Raw genomic sequence first — 8084 nt, 5'->3', positions numbered from 1 at the left:
TTTTCTGACCAAATGGTATTTCTCGAGTGAATTTCAGTAGCGAGTGCAATGGTAGATGGTACAATACCTGCCCTTGAAAACCCGCCATGGCCACTTGCAGCTCATAATTATTTGCCAGACACAATTCAAAGTACCGGTTTTGAACAGGTAAAACAGTTGTAGCTGGATCACACCCTGTTAGTTCTAAACATAGTTTTCTGTCTTTTATGATTACATCAGCAATAAGTTCAAACAATCCAGGAGCAGTTTTTCATGGCTGAAAAGATAAAAACATCCATTCTAGAATATGCAATGGGTCATCCCACTCAGGATTCCACTGCACCAAAGCACCAAATGGCACAGTTTTGTCAACTAGTACAAAGAATTGTATCAATAGAGACAGATCTATTTGAGAAACAAATTTATTGTGTATAGATTGTTCCATCATGTGAATTACATTTAATGCTTCCTTATTTAATATTCTGGGTTCTGTTGGATCATTGGAATTTTTTAATAATTCCAATAATGGTTGCAACTGCGAATTGGTCTGTCCAAGATAGGTCCTGATCCAATTCAAGGATATGCCCTGGTTCAGCTAGGATAGGGTTAAGTTTCCCCAGCAGAGAGGGGGAGGGATCTCCAGCCAGGTTATTCATACCATGCTGACAACAGGTTCCGGGGCAGGAGCACAGGAACTTTCCTTTGTGGCTTTGGTTGCAGGGAGCATGGGGCTGTCTGTAATCATTGCGGTATTTCTCTGTATATATTTTGTCTTTTTCACTCTTATTACTGTTTAATGTTTTTATCATTGCTACTGTTGTTGTTCAGATTGCTTATTACACCGTTGTATTAAATTTCTTCTTATTTCAACCTGGGGTTTGTGGGTCACTTCCAGCCTGACCGGCTGAGGGTGGGGGAGGGACAACGTCAACGTGGTCTCCGGTCCCAGCAGGGCTTAAACCAACACAGCCTTTTTGGTGCCCAACGTGGGGCCATGAGAGGGCTGAAATAAGAATCAGAAAGGGACAGACCCTGACCAGAGTGTGTTACAGCCATCTGTTAGGTGTAATTTTTCTGTTTGTATTTGTACTGTTTGATAAGAAATGTTTGCAATGCTGGCGTGTGATGGGGCTGGATTATTCCTTATATCCAGTGTATGATCCCAGTGCTGGTGTTTGTTATTGGTGGGAAATGTGTAAAGGGTCTTATTGTGCTCTACTGGCTATTGACTGCTCATAATGTGTTTGCATCGCTGGGGGGGGGGGGGCGGGCCGGTACCTGTTACTATAGGCGGGCCTATACTGGGCTTTTGTTAGGGGTCTCACCCCCTCTATGGATGAGCCAGGGGAAGAGATCCTCACAGTTTTTGGGAGTTTCAATTATCCTTGGAGCCTGCAGGCCGGTGTGATTGCGGCACAATGCTTTCTGAATGTCTGCCTGATTTCGGTTTTGGGCCATGCGGCATTTCTCTAACAATAGCAGTGCCCGGAAACCTGCCCTGAGGTCAGATAATAGTGAGTGGCAAGGGGTGTGGGAAAAGATGGGCAAAGGCCTGAGTCGGTGGGCACCCCCAATGCTTTGGAATTTCACTCCAGAACAAATGCAGAGCCCTGAGTGCTTAGAAAGGGTGTGTTACCAAGCTGGCAAAACCCAGGAGACACAACTTGCTGCAATGTGTTGGGGACTTGCCCATGCCTACCGTGTCCTCTTTAATACCATTCACTGCCCTCAAGGGGGAGAAAGGAGCTGAGGATCTGAGAATGAATTTACTTGAACTTACTGGTGCAGCAGCTTGGCCGGGGGGACAGGCAGAGCCAGTTTCAGTCACCTCCACCAGCACAGCAGCTGAGCCAGAGCCAGCCAGTGCCAGTGTCAGTCGCCCCGATACAGAAAACAAAATATACCAGAAAGTCAGTTTGCAAAGTGGGGGATGGGGATGAGCCAGGCCCAGCACGGGAACAGGAGGAAGGGCCAGAGGTGATCGTCCGATCTCTATCCCCGACTGAGTTGCGAGATATGCGGAGAGATTTTGGCCGCCTGGGAGGCGAGCAGATTTGCACGTGGCTGCTCCGATGCTGGGACAATGGAGCCAGTGTTACTGAAAACCGGGATAAAAACTTATTGACACCAGTGTGATGTAGATAAGCAGACACTTCTTTATGAACGGCCGGGTGCACACGGGAGTGCTCTCACCAACAACACACACCAGGCACCAGAATCATACACCTCATATAGAACTTTACTCATACATATTCATTAAGTATTCATACATAAACATACCATCTCCAAGAAATCATTAACATATTCTCCTCCTAGTTCCAATTCTGAGCAGTAGAGGTTAGAAATGTCTAGAAATGGGTCTGGGGTGTAATGTGAGTAGGTGGTCCATGAGCCGGTGGTCGCGATCTGCCCCTGCCAGAATTACCTTTTGCTTAAGGACACAGTTTTCTTGGCAGGTACTTGCAAGCTGTTACGCTCACTTCCCTCAGTTCCCATTAATCCTGGACCTTGACAACTACTTGCATTCTTCTAGTCCTATGTATGTATTACAAATCAGTTTACAAACCATCTTGTGTTTTGTTACCTAGGTTCTAACTGTTCCTACTAAACAATAATGACCAATCCCTTCGGCCTTGGTATGGGACTGTACAGGGGATTTTAAAGCAGCAGTCAGTTGCTGGTGCAAAATGCAATAAATGTGAACAAATTATTTTACTACACTATTTCTTATGCTTTTATATTTCTATTAAATGACGCACAATTATTTCTACTTATTGGTAAATCAGTAAAACTAGTGCTTTTGAGATGGAGGGGAGAGAGGCCAAGCAACTGGGATCTTTGGCCAAGGATGCTGGCATTGATAGGGAAATAGGGAAACAGACTCAAACCCTCAGCCTTTGGAAGCGACTCCTGATCAGTGTAAGGGAGAGGCACCCCTACAAGGATGATATCCTATGTCAGCTAGGCAAATGGACCAGCATTGAGAAAGGCATCCAGAACCTCAGGGAACTGGCTGCGTTTGATATGATCTGTGGTGATCTGAATGATGAGCAGTCACCCGTGGACCCAGATCAGGCCCCTTGCACACACCTGATGTGGCGAAAATCCCGAAGAGTGCACCAGAAGCACACTCGAAAGCATTGGCAATAGTGTCCTGGTGGACAGACACACAGACCCTAACAGTGGATGGAGTGGTTGGCAAGCTCCGGCAATATGAGGGAAATCTCCCTTCATCTCAACATTCTCTGGTTTCAGCTGTGGAGGAACTGACTCAGAGGGTCCAGAAAATGGAAGAGGACATGTCCTACATTCCACCTGCACGGGCTGATGTCTCAGCCATTAGAAGTAAATGTTTCCCCACCCAAGAGAAAGGCAGCAGAAGGCACACACCACGAGGCACCCTGTGGTTTTTCCTCCGCGAGCACGGAGAAAACATGAGGAGGTGGGATGGACAGCCCACTGCCGCCCTAGCTGCACGAGTAGAGCAGCTGAAAGGGAAGACCATCACAAAAGGGGAGTCTTCCTAGAAAAGCGCAGCTCCAGTGTCCAGTCAGAAATCCCCCAGGCAGAATAGAATGGCCAACGTTATGTCTGACCCTCTTGAGGGGACCAGTAATTCATTCTTACAAGAAGTGAGTGATGATGAGCAGGATTAGAGGGGCCCTGCCTCCAGCCAGGTGGAGGAAAGGGATAATCGGATTTACTGGACAGTGTGGATCCGATGGCCTGGCACATCAGACCCACAAGAATATAAGGCTTTGGTGGGCACTGGCGCACAGTGCACCCTGGTGTCATCTCAGGAGAGGGTACTTCAAAGACCCAAAAGGGTACCGGTGGGCTTTTGGTGTAGCTGCCCTGGAGGAGGTTGAACAGTTGTCCACCTTACCCGGCCTCTCAGAGGATCCCTCAGTGGTGGGGCGGCTTAAGGTTGAGGAGCAGCGAGTGCCGATTGCTACCAGGACGGTGCACCTGCGGCAGTACCGCACCAACCGAGATTCCCTGGTCCCCATCCGTCAGCTGATCCATCAACTAGAAAGCCAGAAGGTGATCAGCAAAACTCACTCACCCTTCAACAGTCCTCTATGGCCAGTGAGAAAGCCTAATGGAGAATGGAGGCTAACTGTGGACTACCGTGGCCTGAATGAAGTTACGCCAGCAATGAGTGCTGCAGTGCCGGACATGCTGGAGCTTCAGTATGTACTGGAGTCGAAGGCAGCCAAGTGGTACGCCACGATTGACATTGCTAACGTGTTCTTCTCCATTCCGATAGCGCCGGAGTGCAGGCCACAGTTTGCGTTCACTTGGAGAGGCATCCAGTACACCTGGAATCGATTGCCCCAGGGGTGGAACCACAGCTCCACCACTTGCCATGGACTGGTCCCTACTGCACTGGAGAAAGGTGGGGCTCCAGAACACCTGCAGTACATTGGTGACATCATTGTATGGGGGAACACAGCCGAGGAAGTCTTTGAGAAAGGGAAGAAGATAATTGAAATCCTCCTGAAGGCCGGCTTTGCCATTAAGCAAAAGAAAGTTAAGGGGCCTGCAAGGGAAATTCAATTCCTAGGAATAAAATGGCAAGATGGGCTTCGCCACGTCCCAAAGGAGGTGATAAACAAGATCACAGCCATGGCCCCACCAACCTCTAAAAAGAGACTCAGTCTTTCCTGGGCGCTGTGGGGTTCTGGAGGATGCACATCCCGAACTACAGCCTGATTGTGAGCCCTCTCTACCACGTAACCCGTAAGAAGAACGATCTTGAATGGTGCCCTGAGCAACAACAATCCTTTGGACAAATTAATCAGAGATTGCCCAAGCAGTAGCTCTCGGGCCAGTCCGGGAAGGGCAGGAGGTTAAGAACATGCTCTACACCGCAGCCGGGGAGAATGGCCCTACCTGGAGCCTCTGGCAGAGAGCACCTGTGGAAACCGAGGCCGACCTCTAGGCCTTTGGAGTCGGGGATACAAAGGCTTTGAAGCTAATTATACACCGACTGAGAAGGAGATACTGGCAGTGTATGAAGGAGTTTGGGCTGCCTCAGAAGTGGTCGGCACTGAAACGCAGCTCCTCCTGGCACCCCAACTGCTGGTGCTGGGGTGGATGTTCAAAGGAAAGGCCTCCTCCACACATCATGCAACAGATGCCACGTGGAGTAAATGGGTTGTGCTGATAACACAATGGGCTTGAATAGGGAACCCCAGCCGCCCAGGGATACTAGAGGTGATTATGAACTGGCCAGAGAGCAAAGATTCCGGGATGTCACCAGAACAGGAGGTGACACGTGCTAAGGAGGCCCCACCATATAACGAGCTGCCGGATGAGGAGAAGCGATATGCCCTGTTCACTGATGGGTCTTGTCGCATTGTGGGAAAACATCGACGATGGAAGGCTGCTGTGTGGAGTCCCACATGACACTGAAGATGCTGAGGGACAGGGTGAGTCAAGCCAGTTCGCAGATGTGAAAGCCATCCAGCTTGTTTTGGATATCGCTGAGCGGGAAAAGTGGTCGAGGCTCTACCTCTACACCGACTCATGGGCAGTGGCGAATACCCTGTGGAAATGGTTGCAGCAATGGAAGCAGAACAACTGGCAACGTAAGGGTAAAACCATCTGGGCTACTGAAGTATGGCAGGACATTGGAGCCCATGTGGAAAACCTCATTGTGAAGGTGCGCCATGTGGATGCCCATGTACCCAAGAGTCGGGCCACTGATGAACATCGACACAACCAGCAGGCAGACCAAGCTGCTAAGATTAGAGTGGCTCAGGTGGACTTGGACTGGCAGCGCAAAGGTGAACTGTTCATAGCCCGGTGGGCCCATGAGACCTCGGGCCACCAAGGTAGAGATGCAACATACAGGTGGGCTCGAGATCGAGGGGTGGACCTCATATTGACACCATTGCAGAGATCATCCACAGATGTGAGACATGTTCTGCAATCAAACATGCCAAGCAGGTGAAGCCCCAGCGAAATGGAGAGCGATGGCTGAAATACAGATATGGAGAGGCCTGGCAGATCGACTACATCACACTGCCACAGACCCGCCACAGGAAGCGCCACATGCTCACAATGGTGGAAGTAACCACTGGATGGCTGGAAGCTTACCCAGCACCCCACGCCACCACCCGGAACTACATCCTGGGCCTTGAAACCCAAGTCCTGTGCCAACATGGCACCCCAGAGAGAATTGAGTCAGACAACGGGACCCACTTCCGTAACAACCTCATAAATGCCTGGGCAGAAGAACACGGCATCGAGTGGGTCTACCATATCCCCTACCACGCACCAGCCTCTGGGAAGATCGAGCGCTGCAATGGACTGTTAAAAACCACATTGAAAGCACTGGGAGGTGGGACCTTCAAAGACTGGGACATGCATCTAGCAAAGGTCACCTGGCTAGTCAACACAAGAGGATCTGCCTGTCGAGCTGGCACGGCTCAGTCAAAACCTCCACGTGCTGTAGATGGGGATAAAGTCCCTGTGGTGTGCATGAGGAATATATTGGGAAAAATGGTCTGGTTTAGTCCTGCGCCAGGCAAAGGTAAAGGCAAGCCCATCCACGGGATTGCTTTTGCCCAAGGACCTGGGTGTACCTGGTGGGTGATGCAGGACAATGGAGAGGTCCGATGTGTACCACAGGGGGACTTGATTCTGGGTGAGAACATGCCGTGAATTATGCTGTGCCTTTGTAAATTGTTATTTTGTTATTGTTAACTGCTAAATGGCAGCTGGACATGACACAGATGGTATAGAATAAAGGGGTGGGTTATGTCCTGGTTCAGCTAGGATAGGGTTAAGTTTCCCCAGCAGAGAGGGGGAAGGGATCTCCAGCCGGGTTATTCATACCATGCTGATGTCAGGTCCGGCGCGGCAGCTCGGGAACTTTCCTTTGTGGCTTTGGTCATGGGGAGCACAGGGCTGGCTGTAACCATTGTGGTATTTTTCTGTATATCTTTTGTCTTGTTCACTGTTATTACTGTTTACTGTTGTTATCATTGCTACTGTTGCTGTTCAGATTGTTTATTACACTGTTGTATTAAATTTCTTCTTATTTCAACCCGAGGTTTGTGCCCTACATGTGTCCGAGGGTGGGGGAGGGACAACGGCAACATGGTCTCCAGTCCTGGCAGGGCTTAAACCAACACAGGATCCCATCAGTTTCTGTACATTGTTGAGTGTTTTAACCTCAGGGTTGAGTTTCACAGGTTGGGGCACAACCTGCTTGCTTGTGACTGTCATTCCCAAGTATTTCCAGGGTTCTGTCTTTTGTACCTTTTCAGGGGCAATAATTAATCCATATTGTTGTAATGAGTCTCTGGCCAAATTCTCCATGTCATTCAATTGCTCCTTGCAGTTTGATGCTAACAGGTTATTATCCATGTAATGGTAACAATAACTAGTAGGAATTTTTTCCCTTACAGGTGACAAAGGTTGTACTACAAACCACTGACAAATTGCTGGCAAATTTTTCATGCCTTGTGGTAAAATCTTCCATTGATACCTGTTTGAAGGTTCTGCATGATTTAAAGAAGGCACAGAAAACGCAAATTTTTCTTTATCTTGAGAGGCCAGTGGGATAGTAAAAAACCAGTCTTTTAAATCCATCACAATGATTTCCCAATCTACAGGGCTCATGGCAGGTGAGGGTAGGCCCGGTTGTAGGGCTCCCATCGTAGCCATGACAGCATTAATTTGCCATGGGTCATGTAAAAATCGCCATTTTCCTGATTTCTTTTTGATTACAAACACGGGGGTATTCCATGGGCTATGAGAAGGTTCAATATGTCCAGCAGCCAGCTGTTCTGCCACCAATTCCTGTAGGGCCTTTAATTTTTCAATTGGCAGGGGCCACTGATCCATCCACACAGGGTCATTTGTTAACCAGGCCAATGCAAGTGTGGTTGTTTAACACCCTGCAGCACAGTGGCCCTCATCAAAAATCAGTAGTGATTTTCATTCCCCACTGTGGTAAACAGTCCCTCCCCCACAGATTCAGGGGGGCCGTCATCACATAGGGTTTGACGGTCGCCTGTTGACCCTCAGGGTTGGTGATCAGAATTGGCACAGCTGCTACTCCTGCTTGCGCTGACCCTCCCAGTCCTATC

The sequence above is a fragment of the Athene noctua genome, chromosome Z (assembly GCF_965140245.1).
Source record: "Athene noctua chromosome Z, bAthNoc1.hap1.1, whole genome shotgun sequence".
Lineage (NCBI taxonomy): Eukaryota > Metazoa > Chordata > Aves > Strigiformes > Strigidae > Athene > Athene noctua.
The sequence above is the reverse complement of the archived record's forward strand: the minus strand, read 5'-3'. Positions refer to the sequence as shown.